Here is a 13,316-nt window from a genome sequence, read left to right on the forward strand (position 1 = left end):
AGGTGTGCAAAGCTCTTAGAGACTTACTCAGAAGGACTCATAGCTGTATTATTGACATATTGCTGTACATATTGACTCGTGGGAGAGAATACTTATGTAAATGAGATATTTCTGCATTTCATTTTCAATACATTTGCAAACATTTAGAAAAACATGTTTTCACTTTGAGTCAGGATAAAGAAGGGCCTAACCTTGCGCACTCACACGAACGCACCTGTGTACATGCATGTGTGCACTTGCATTTGTGTTTCTTCTGTGCACGCATGCACGCACGCAGTCTTATGTAACTAACCTTGTGGGGACACACAATTCATTCCCCTAAACCTAAACCTAAACCATAACCCAAAACCTTAACATAGCTCCTAACGTCAACCCTAAAACCGACGATGATCTCCAGACTGTCAAATTTCTGGTTCCCACAAGTATAGTTAAACACGTCCACACACACACACACACACACACACACACACACACACACACACACACACACACACACACACACACACACACACACACACACACACACACACACACACACACACACACACACACACACACACACACACACACACACACACACACACGCACAGCATCATCATCACTATAGCCATAATCACCATCACCACTGGTTATCATCTTCCTTTCCTGATCCTTCCCTATACTCCTAATGCTTCTCTGGAAGTTACCATGGCCAGATTCACCTACACGAGGAAGGGGTTGGCACCATTAAACCTTGTTTGGCGGACTCGGCACTGAAAAACATGTTTCCTCTGTGGTACATTGAATCTCACATTTATTGAGGTGTCACAGATCTTGGCTATTTCTTTTGACAGAGGCTTGAATTCTCGTTTACTTTTAAACTTGTTATTTTCCCCATTCTAAGTGGATATTAAGAGGTCATGTATTGGATAAAAAAAGGAATTCATAGAAAGCTTTTTCCTGTCCTTACAACCTATAGGGTTTCATTCAGGACAAATAACGGTGCAACATATATCATAAAAAAATATATATCCTGGAAAACCCCATACCAGAGGTAGGAAAAGGAGAGGGATGTGAGCCGAGTCGCGCACTTACCAACTGGCATATGAAGAAAAAAATAAACATCCATCCCGGGAAAGAATTCCCGGTTGTGCCAAGAATATATAAACTAAAAAGAGAGAGCGGTCGCATAAAAGAAGGAAGGTTGAGCTATTAAAAGTATCGCGAGCATTTTCAAAGAGGGCCCATCTGAAAGAATGACAGCTCTGTCTGTTGTTTTCCTCCACATTGTTGGCAAGTTCACCCCTAACCTTCTGACCAAAGATGAACCCCTGAGCTCTACACTGAAGTGCACTGACTGGAGAACAGCTTTCCAGCTAATGTTACAGTTGAGGTCGTAAGTTTACATACACTCAGGTAGGAGTCATAAAAACTTGTTTTTCAACCACTCCACAAATTTCTTGTTAACAAACTATAGTTTTGGCAACTCGGTTAGGACATCTACTTTGAGCATGACAAGTATTTTTCCAACAATTGTTTACAGACATATTATTTCAGTTATAAATCACTGTATCACAATTCCAGTGGGTCAGAAGTTTACATACACTAAGTTGACTGTAGACTGTGCCTTTAAACAGCTTGAAAAATTCCAGAAAATATTGTCATGGCTTTATAAGCTTCTGATAGGCTAATTGACATAATTTGAGTCAATTGGAAGTGTACCTGTGGATGTATTTCAAGGCCTACCTTCAAACTCAGTGCCTATTTGCTTGACATCATGGGAAAATCAAAAGAAATCAAGACCTCAGAAAACAATTGTATACCTCCACAAGTCTGGTTCATCTTTGGGAGCAAATTACAAATGCCTGAAGGTACCACGTTCATCTGTACAAACAATAGTACACAAGTATAAACACCATGGTATCACGCAGCCGTCATACCGCTCAGGAAGGAGACGCGTTCCGTCTCCAAGAGATGAACGTACTTTGGTGTGAAAAGTCCAAATCAATCCCAGAACATCAGCAAAGGACCTTGTGAAGATGCTGGAGGAAATAGGTACAAAAGTATCTATATCCACAGTAAAACGAGTCCTATACCGACATAAGCTGAAAGGCCGCTCAGCAAGGAAGAAGCCACTGCTCCAAAACCGCCATAAAAAAGCCAGATTACGGTTTGCAACTGCACATGCGGACAAAGATCGTACTTTTTGGTTAAATGTCCTCTGGTCTTATGACAAATGGCAACATTTTGGACACCAAAGTCAAGGTATTGGAGTGGCCATCACAAAGCCCTGACCTCATCCTATAGAAAATGTGTGGGCAGAACTGAAAAAGCGTGTATGAGCAAGGAGGCCTACAAACCTGACTCAGTTACACCAACTCTGTCAGGAGGAATGGGCCAAAATTCACCCAACTTATTGTGGGAACTTGTGGAAGGCTACCCGAAACGTTTGACCCAAGTTAAACTATTTAAAGGCAATGCTACCAAATTACTAATTGAGTGTATGTAATCTTCTGACCCACTGGGAATGTGATGAAATAAATAAAATGTGAATTAAATAATTATCTCTCCTATTATTCTGACATTTCACATTCTTAAAGTGGGGATCCTAAGTGGGGATCCTAACTGACCTAAGACAGGGAATTTTTACTCGGATTAAGTGTCAGAAATGGTGAAAAACTGAGTTTAAATGTATTTGGCTGAGGTGTGTGTAAACTTCCAACTTCCAACTGTAGATGTTTGGAGAAATCTGTAATGTATCTCTGGTACTGAAGCCAGCAGAGTAGGCGATCATAAAGAAAGAGACTCTCTGAACGAATTTCAAAGCAGTCTGTGGGAAATCAAACTCTTATGGATTGATATTTTGTATTTCATGAAATAGCAAATAGACAACAACGTTTTAAATGCATACTGAGCATTTTGTATTTAACCCTTGTTTCTAATTGTAAGATCTGACATTATCAACTGTGTACGCCCTTTCCATACACCACAGATATTCACAGCAATCAACAAAGCTTTGCGGAGGGAGCCTTTCGCCTACGCATCTCTTCGAAACCTCAAGCCTCAATGCGAGACATTCAAAAGCATATTTTATGAACAGCATAATAAATTAATTCAACCTCAGAACAGAGAGAAGTCACACACTGACTGCTCGCTCGCATACCAAAGCATACATCTGACAGCAATTAGGTGGCTGGTTTCGGTGAAAGGGACAGGTGACAGTGCCAGGGCTCTAGGGGGTCATGGCCCCCCAGAAAGTCTGTATTGCCCCTTGTGCCCGCAGTCGTTGCCAACTTATGCCTCCTGAGACAAGAGCACATAGTAGTAACCCAAGCATTGAGAGCACAGCTATGTGCAAAGGAAAACGAAAACAATGACAGCAAACTCTCTCGCTCACGTGTAGACGTGTGAAGTCAAATTCCTCACTTCTTCGCCATGGTGCTGTTTCCTGCGAGACACCATCAAAAAGATCTGAATGTTTATCCCACAATTGCACCTGGCACAGAAACAAAAATATTATTGGGGAAGTGCCCTTGCACATATTTAGCTCTGAGCACTTGCATAGGTTCACGATTGTGAAGGCACAACACCACTGCTCTTGAATGGTTTGAATAATTTAAATTCTTATTTAATATCCTAAAAGGTAGAACTTTGAGATGCGATGCTTTTTTTCCTAAACAAAGTCCATGTATACATGAATCAAGTTATGCCAATACCCAGGGGAGGATGCATTTGAAAAGTTTTGAAACAAGGCCGAGAGCCCTCTCTCTCTCTCTCTCTCTCTCTCTCTCTCTCTCTCTCTCTCTCTCTCTCTCTCTCTCTCTCTCTCTCTCTCTCTCTCTCTCTCTCTCTCTCTCTCTCTCTCTCTCGCTCTCTCGCTCTCTCGCTCGCTCTCTCTGGTTATTACAACACAACGTCAACACTGTGAAAAGCCTCCCACAGTAAAGTCTGTGTTGGCAGAGCAGAACAAAGCGAGGTCTCTCTCAGAGGCCATGTAACCATAATTGCCAAACACAATAACCCCTGGAGGCCTGCAGGGAAAGGTCACAGTCGCTACGGTGTTGCTCCAATTTTACGCCGTGAGAGAGAAGACAAAAGAGTAAACAGAGCGCCCTCAACGCTTGATACGGCGTGTTTTGATGCAGCGATGGCTCAACCATGTGGTTTGGAGATGAGACATTCCATCAAAGCATTAGCAGAGTGTTTTGTGCACAGACAACTTGGAAAAAATGACAATGAAACAAGATCTTTTTGAAGTTTAAATTAACAACAGTTTGTTTCAATGTAGCAGGGGAAGAGAAGAAAAAGACATCCCACTTTGTACTGAGCAGCAATGTGCTCTTCCCATTGCAGGCCCATCGAATGTGGACGTTTTATTGTTTGGATCAAATGGCCTGAGCTTTAGGTGTTGCTGCTTCTTGAAATCTTCAACTGTTGCCAACACCTAAATCCACATCCTTGAGTAATCTTGGAAGATGTCATATGGAGAACGAGAGAGGAAAAAAGCAAAAACAAAGGATTATAAGAAACAGATCGCTAAACATAAACACTAATCAGAGGACAGGGGAAACAGGAAATACAATTCCCAGGAGCTGGAAAATGCATTCATGAGAGAAACATTTGATCAATGAATCATTTTGTTTTTACCAGAAAGAGAGAGAGGGGGGATAGAGTAAGAGTACGAGTGAGAAAGGGGGAGAGAGAGCGCAAGAGAGAGGGAGGGAGGGAATAAGAAGGAAAAGCAGAAGGAGAAAAAAAGAGCAAGCAGGGGTCCAACAGACACAGTGAGACACTCCAAGGCCTCTTCCTTGGCCTGTGAGATACCAGTTTGAGCACATTCCCCGCTGGAGTGTCTGTCTTAGCTCCGGAAAAGGCTCCACAATTCTCCCCTTTTCTCCTCATCCCATCCCTCTCCCCAGGCGCAGTGAGGGTACGAGTCAGGCTGGGGAGGCCTGTTTGCCAGACAACACTCCCAAGGACTCAGGATCTTTGGGGGTTTTTGGGGCTTGTGGGTGATTTTTAGCATGGTAAGGCTCAATGAAGTGGAATAGAGCTCATTGAAGAGACCAACAAAATACACAAGTGAGAATGTCTCAGTGTTAGCTGCTGAATTCAACGTAACATTCTGGATGTTTAGTAAGTCATTGTTTACCCGGAACTTTGCCTCATATTTTAACCATATGATTCATATGGCTATTCAAAATATATCATTTGAGTCACCTATTGCTGGAGTAAACCACAAAATTCCATAGTTTCAGCGAACTAAACTTTCAAAATGTAAACAAATGAACTAAATTCCAAAGGTTTTGTCCATGGCTGCTCCTGTAACGTCTTGTCAAGCCCCAATTTTTACTCCCCACCAACATCCCTTGAGGCAAACTAGATTGTTACTGAATGGTTAGATTTGTTCTCAATGGACTTAACGGTCTAAATAAAGGTTATGGGGTCTATTCAATCTGTATTGCTGTTTAAAAAAAAAAAAGATTCCCGCTGTAACGCTGGATTTCCGCAATACAAATAGAGCCTTAAATTAGACACCCATTGTCGGAGAGCCAAACAGAGGTTCCACGGTGGTCTTCTAAATACAGTTCTCTTCAGTTCTCCTGCTGAGTCAGCCGCATCAGGCATGTGGCGCCACCTAGCTTACAGGATGACTCATCATTTCCCCAACATGAGAATCACATAGCATGACTGTACCAGAGGGAATGTGTGTGGCTAACCTAGCCTCCAAATTAGCAGTGACATTAACATGGAGTTCTCTCTAATTCAACTGTGACAAAGCAGAACAAAAACAAACCATTTTCTTCCAACAATGTGTAAATCACCAAAGAAACCACAACAACAAAACCAGTTAGGATTATTTTAAGTTGCATTCTTCAGGCAAGGATTGCGCAGGCTTGTAACAGAGCACTCCGAAAACACACATTTTAACAGCACATGTCGAAACCCCCATTTAAAATAATGAGCATCCCCTGACTTGAAATGAAGCAAAACTAACATCAGGGGAATGACAAGATCTCCTGTAACGACGACCCTGTGAAGATGGATTGGACATTCTTACTGTTTCAGAGAAGTCAGACTAGTCCATTTAAGATAATATACAGCCTGGCCCCGCTCTGTGGGATGAACAGAGGTATATGAGGGGGCGGTGGAGGGGGCGTTAACCTGGGCTGAGGCTGCTGTGACCTCCTCTCCCCATTGGGCTGACCCCTCCACTGCCTCCCCCTAGGCTGGAGGAAGCCGGGGCCCTGTCCCCTGGGAGCCTGAGACAGGACTTGGCCAACCCCCACAGCAGGATAGAGCGGATCAGTGCCACTTGGCAAGGGCCAGCTCTTTCGGGGGCAATGAAAAATAATTTCCTCCTGAAAAAGTGCCACGAGGGAGCTGGAGCTTGGCCCAGAGCTGGGGAGCGTGAGCCACGCATCAGGAATGCTGGGACGGTATGACTGGGAAGGAATGTTGATCGAAAGGTAAATGTCAAAGACAGACGGTCATTCTCCTTGGAACCTCATGCCAGAGACCTGTTTACCCAACCTTGATTACACCGTGAGAAGGAATTTCTCCACCTCTCCCTGCTTGTCCCCCTTTTACTCATGAACATTTGAGAAAAATGTCAGTCAGGCATCAAACACATTCATTCATATAGGGGGACATTTTATTTAATGGATTATATAAATGGTGGAACAAGCTTCCCCCTAATGTCAGGACATCCGAGTCCCTGCCAATTTTCCTGAAAACGTCCGAAACCCTACCTAATTAAAGAGTGTCTTAAAAATATATATATTTTTTTGTCATGCAAACACATTTGTTATTGTGGCACTTGCATCAGTGAGATTCAAACCTATGATCTTCTGTTCTCTATCCATGGAATTAGTCTACTGTGCCTCCAGGACAGAGCTAGCATGCTATGTATTTTTTTTTACTCATTAAAAGCTGTTCATTTTAGTCTATTCAAACAGCCCATTTCAAAATAAAAAAGATCCTCATTAAGATCAGGTGTTGCCAATTAGTGGGAACGGCCAACACACCTGGGCACACTAAACAGGACAGAAAATAGAGTTTTGTTGATGCTCAGAAGGGAATGTATATGGTTTTCAATAACATTCTTAGAACGTTTTTTGAACATTAATGTTTTCTTGTTTTCTTAATGTTCTGAGATCATGACTTTAATAGAACCATGAGGAAACCTGTAGGAAATTTAGGATGAAGAATTGAAATTCCCACAGAAGAACATTGTTTCTTAAACCAGTTGGAGAATGTTACTAGAACATTACCAAAAATGTAATTAAATGTAACCATGTTTGACATTTTAGGAAACATTCTGTTAAAGTAATGAAATACCAAGATAATATGTATTTTTTCAAGTTCCTTAAATGTGCTGAGAATGTTCCAAAGTCAAGCAACTATCCTGCACCATTTCCAGAATGTTGTGGGAAGGTTGTATGCAAAATAACCATAGGACAACCGCGCTCTCACCAAGCTCTAAGAAACGTATGGTTCTCAGGACGTTATGTGCTAGCTGGGTACCTACTTTGCCAGGAGTTTACAGTGCCTTCAGAAAGTATTCACACCCCTTGAACTTTTCCACATTTTGTTGTGTTACAACCTGAATTTAAAAATGATTAAATATAGATTGTGTATCACTGGCCAACACAATACCCCATAAAGTGAATTACGTTTTTAGAACTGTTTACAAAATAATCCAAAATGAAAACCTGAAATGTCTTGAGTATCCAAACCCTTTGTAATGTCAAGCCTGAATGAGTTCAGGAGTAAAAACACATACAGATAATTGTAAGGTCTCAGTTGAGCAGTGAATTTCAAGCACAGATTCAACCACAAAGACCAGGGAGGTTTTCCAATGCATCGTAAAGAAGGGCACTTATTGGTGGATGGTTAAAAAAAACAACAACACTGAATATTCCTTTGAGCATGGTGCAGTGTATCAATAGTGTATCAATCCACCCAGTCACTACAAAGATACAGAAGTCATTCCTAACTCAGTTGCCAGAGAGGAAGGAAACTGCTCAGCGATTTCACCATGAGGCCAATGGTGACTTTAAAATAGTTACAGAGTTGAATGGCTGTGATAGGAGAAAACTGAAGATGGATAAACATTGGACAACATTGTAGTTACTCCACAATACTAACCCAATTAACAGAGTGAAAAGGAAACCTGTACAGAATACAAATATTCCAAAACATGCATCCTGTTTGCGACAAGACACTAAAGAAATATTGCAAAAAATGTGGCAAAGCAATTCACTTTTTGTCCTGAATACACAGTGTTATGTTTGGGGCAAATCCAATACAACACATCACTGAGTGACACACTCCATATTTTCAAGCATTGTAGTGGCTGCGTCATGTTATGTCTATGCTTGAAGAGTTTTTCTGGATAAAAAAAAGCACAGGCAAACTCCTAAAAAAAAACTTGGTTCAGTCTGCTTTCCACCAGACACTGGTCGATGACCTCACCTTTAAGCAGTACAATAACCTAAAACACAAGGCCAAATCTACACTGGCGTTGTTTATCAAGAAGACAGTGAATGTTCTTTAGTGGCCAAGTTTTGACTTGAACATCTATGGCAAGATGGGAAAATGGTTGTCTAACAATGATCAACAACCAATTTGACAGAGCTTAAAGAATTTTGAAAATAATTAAATGTGTAAATGTTGTACAATCCAGGTGTGCAAAGCTCTTAGAGACTTACCCAGAAATACTCACAGCTGTAATCTCTGCCAAAGGTGATTCTAACATGTATTGACTGAGAGGGTTGAATACTTATCTAATCAAGATATATTAGTGTATTATTTTTCATTCATATTTGACAAATGTTAGACATTTTCTTCCACTTTGGCATTACAGTGTATTTTGTGTAGAAAAAAAACGACACCGAAGTTCCATTTTAATCACACTTTGTAACTCAACAAAATGTGGATAAAGTCAAGGGATGTGAATACTTTCTGAAGGCACTGTATGTGGTCCGGGGTCTGGGGTGCTTACCACTCTGCCAGACCCCTAGCACTCTGCCATAACTACTACCCCTCCCTTCCCACAGCCTGTTCTGCCCCTCACCCATGCACTACCAACCCATTTTACATCTGCCTGAATAGAGCACTGTTTTTGTAACCTGCTGGCCTCTGTATGGAAATCAGTGTGTCTGCGGTAATACCTCCAGCACTGAGCATAAGTGTCTGTTGCAGATCAGATCTTCGCCGTGCTTTGCAGCCCGTAGTATTTTCGCCTCCAGATAAATCAGTTGGACCTTTTAACACTGGAAAAAACATAATTATGGAAAGAAAATAAATCTCTTCCCAGCTAGCATTGAGGACTCAGCCCAGAAGCGGCCCTCTTCCGGGGAGGGGGGGGGGGCAGATTGAATCGGCCCGGAATCGGGTGTCGGACTCGGCCCGGAATCAAAATTAATGGCTGCCTAGAATCAGCCAAAGTACATCGAGCTGTTTCCGTCTACCGGAATTCAGCCGATTGTGCCGGCATCTTACCAGAATCCCCCCCAGAAGCAGCCTGATGCAAATGTCCCCCCCAAAAATGTATATAAAATAAACCCAATTTAGTCATTTAAATATGACTATTATACATTTTACACATACAAATTATGCCCATCCACACTTTTTATGTACTTTTATAATATATTTTTTTCACCATATCTGTACACCTGGTGACCGTGTCAGTGCGCATGCACCTAGCCCGCCACAGGAGTCGCTACAGCGTGATGGAGCAGGACATCCCGGCCGGCCAAACCGTCCCCTAACCCGGATGACCCTGGGCCAATTGTGCATCGCCTCATTGGTCTCCCGGTAGCGGGCGGCACGGGTATCGCACCAGCATCTGTAGCAACGCTGTGATGCAGTGTCAGACCGCTGCGACACTCGGGAGGCCCCATCCACAACGTTTTTAATGCTGATCAATTGCCTTGCACAAAGTATCAAAATACTACAATACCACAAACAGGACTCTTAAAGAATTTAATTTAAATGTAAATTTTATTTTTTGATCACATAAAATATAGAAAAATAATGAAACTTTAATTATATAAAGCAGCCCGTGTAATCATCTGCAAGAGAGTAGCCACAATCGGCCCGAGCCCCAAGTAATACATTTGGCTCAGATAACTCACACTGGAATCGGCCCGATCCCAATCCCTGCATCCTAGCCATAAGTAATACTGCCCAGACTCGGGGCCACATGACGGGCCTCAGCCAGAATGATGGGCCCCGGGCCTCAGCCAGAATCGGCCCAGATCCACCGTGCTAGCTGGGTTGTTTTCACACGATGCTCTGTCCATCTTTCTTTCTGGATATTCATCCCTTTATCCTTTTATTCCACTAAAGGAGAATTGATCAGTGTTTTTACTTTACGTCCAGTGGTGCTTATCATGGAGTATGACTGTACCCATACCAAAAAGACATTCCATGTGATGACGATTCCTCCTCGGAGATCATACGATAACCTGGATCTGGAGGACATCTAGTAACCCCAGTGGCTGCTAGGAAAGTTCAGCCCTTGCTTTTGTCTTCCTGAACAGTGTTTGATGCAGTTTTTATTGGGTGTTTGACGTAGCTAGCATGTATGTCCTAATGTATACACTGTACAGTAGAGTCCCCCCAACCCCCCAAACGCTCATGTTTCCTGAACTTCGGGAAAGGGACACAAACAGACACAGAGGTCACAGCCCCTGTAGAAGTTCAGGGCACTGTGAAGAAGCCTGCATAATGCCTATACAACTTTCCCAGGCACCACGTAAAGGGCCCAGACTTCAAAGGGCCACTTGAAAGGTAAAGATATCTCTCCCTCTAAGTCAAACCAACTCACTGCCAGGCTACACAAGCCACACAGGGGAACCAAGTCAATGTGGTTCCTATTATTTGATAAGCATCCCATATTTTCAAAGGTATTTTAATGACCTGGAGCTATGCCTTTCATGGCGCTAACTCTTGAAACGACACTCAGGGAGATCTCCGCGCAGCATGGTCCGAGCACTGAGCAGTGGGAGGTGTACATCTTTATTATGCAATGACACCCTACTGCATAACATGACACCCTACGCTAGCCACCGCACTGCGTGTTCATTAGAGCCTTTTTTCTCTCTTTTCCATCTCCAAGTTTATTTTTCACCATCACATGATTTGGGTGTTTTCTTCCCCGTCATGAGAAAACAAACGTGTACTCCTTGCCATCACGGGAAGTGAATGTGTATTGTTTTAAGGCTGCGGGGGAATGCCAGCTGTCATGGAGGATTGCCTAGGTCGAGTCTTATGCAGGCCCGTCTTACTGCTGGTTCACTGTGAATGGCTTTGGCAGCTAGATCAAACCCCCTGTGGACTCAACCTGGTCTCAGAGCATTTCGTATTGTTCTATACGTAAATCCGAGATGCTCCATTTAGTATGATATGTTACGTTTCGTATGGTATGTATTAATTTGTGGACGTCCATCACACATTTCGTATGATATGTTATCAATTACAATTTGTATTATATGCTACAAATTTGCAAAACATACTACCTGATGAATTTGCCAAACATATGATATATTACAAATTTTAGCTAGCTGGCTAACGTTAGCTAGGCTAGGGGTTAGAGTAAGGGGTTAGGGTTAAGGTTAGGTTTATGTTTAGGAGTAAGGTTAGGGAAGGGTTGGCTAAAATGGTTAAGGTTAGGGGGAGGGTTAGCTAAAATGATTAAGGTAAGGGGATGGGTCAGCTAACATGTTAAGTAGCTGCAAAGTAGCTAAAAAGTAGTCTAGTTTAGTCTGCTGTTGCTAATTAGCTAAAATAGTCCGTGATAACAATCAAACTAGTAACCTTTAGGTTGCTAGACGTTCACGTTATATGCCCACCCATCCACTCTACTTATGTTTTTACCTTAAGTAACCATCTGTTTTATGTAACCATACCAAACGTGACAACGTAATGTTACTAAATCACATCTAGTCTATGAGACCAGGCATGTGGACTAGCTCCAGGCTGTAGAATGGGGACACTAGAGCGTTACACCGCCTCCGCCCCACGGCTCATTTACTGGAATTACAGCAGCAGTATGTCCTAGGGGTGATCAAACTTCCAGGCTTACATTGCTCAAGTCCTACTCTAACACACCTTACTCTACTGATAAGCTGCTCAACGGGCCTCATCAGCGCAGGCCTGGAGCAAATGCATGCACACCCAGTAGCTGTTCAGGAGGAGGGTTTGCCACCCCCATGGCTTAATGATACAAAATGGTTGGTACCCAGATTCAAATGTTGCTTGTGCTCTGTTGTTTTGACCCAATGTTGGCAAAGAAATGTTCAGTTTCTTTAAGTACATAAACATCCATCACATTGTATTAAAGTGTCTCTTTGATAAATATACTGTGAATCCCATTTTGTGGCACTTCACTTGACTTGGTCCAGTAAAGAATCCAGCTGGATAAATGGGATACGCACAATAAAGTCCTGCAAAGTCAATGGCCTCGGATATTTGCCTTCCACTGAGCGTAGAAAACCTCACAACCAGATTGGTGAGTTTGTGCAAGGCTTTCCTCTCGCTGTCCCGAGTCTCGACCCTGGTCAGAAACATCATCATACAGTCTCATTGTTGTACCCACTTCAAGACAGACCACAAAAACCCAGTCACACCATGGATAAAAATGTAAAAAAACACAATTTAGACATTGAAACTATAAAAATTGTTTTTAGATCGAACTCCTTATTAAGGCCAAGAGGAGACCGTTTGTTGAGCCTGTGAATCCAGAAAGATTCCCTTTGAAGAAGTTTCCTCTCAATGTCCCCTCTCCTGCAGGACATATTAACCACTTCTATTCCAATGTATCTCAATAGGATGTCCAGCTTGTACAAAATGAGCAGCAAGCAGATTATTTGTCTCACCTGTCCGTATATTGATGCGGTGCTCACTGATCCGTGTCTGAAGTCTTGTACGAGTTTCCCCCTATGTAAGACAGACCACAAGGACATTGGTGGACATGCCGGTAATCAGGCCCTTGATCCTGAATCTTTGTCCTGTGCGGGGGTGGGTAAATGAGTTGCATTTGTACGTAAACCTTGGAAGAATACACCCCCCGTTACGTGCCAACCCCTTTGGACATGCGGCCCCTTTACATAGTCAAACAATAGCCTGGACCTCGAGAGGGAAAGTGCTAGAGTTTCACGGATGAATCTGGAATATGTATTTCCCACCAGACCTGTGTGTGTGTTTCCTCATTTGGAATGGACTAGGCTTGAAATGTTCACATTTATTTTTGCGGTGGAAAATGTGTCATCCTGTGGTTTTTCCAGTTTTTTTTTTGTGTGAAAATGTTGAATTCTTTGATCCGTTGA

The sequence above is a fragment of the Oncorhynchus gorbuscha genome, linkage group LG01 (genome assembly GCF_021184085.1).
Source record: "Oncorhynchus gorbuscha isolate QuinsamMale2020 ecotype Even-year linkage group LG01, OgorEven_v1.0, whole genome shotgun sequence".
Taxonomy (NCBI): domain Eukaryota; kingdom Metazoa; phylum Chordata; class Actinopteri; order Salmoniformes; family Salmonidae; genus Oncorhynchus; species Oncorhynchus gorbuscha.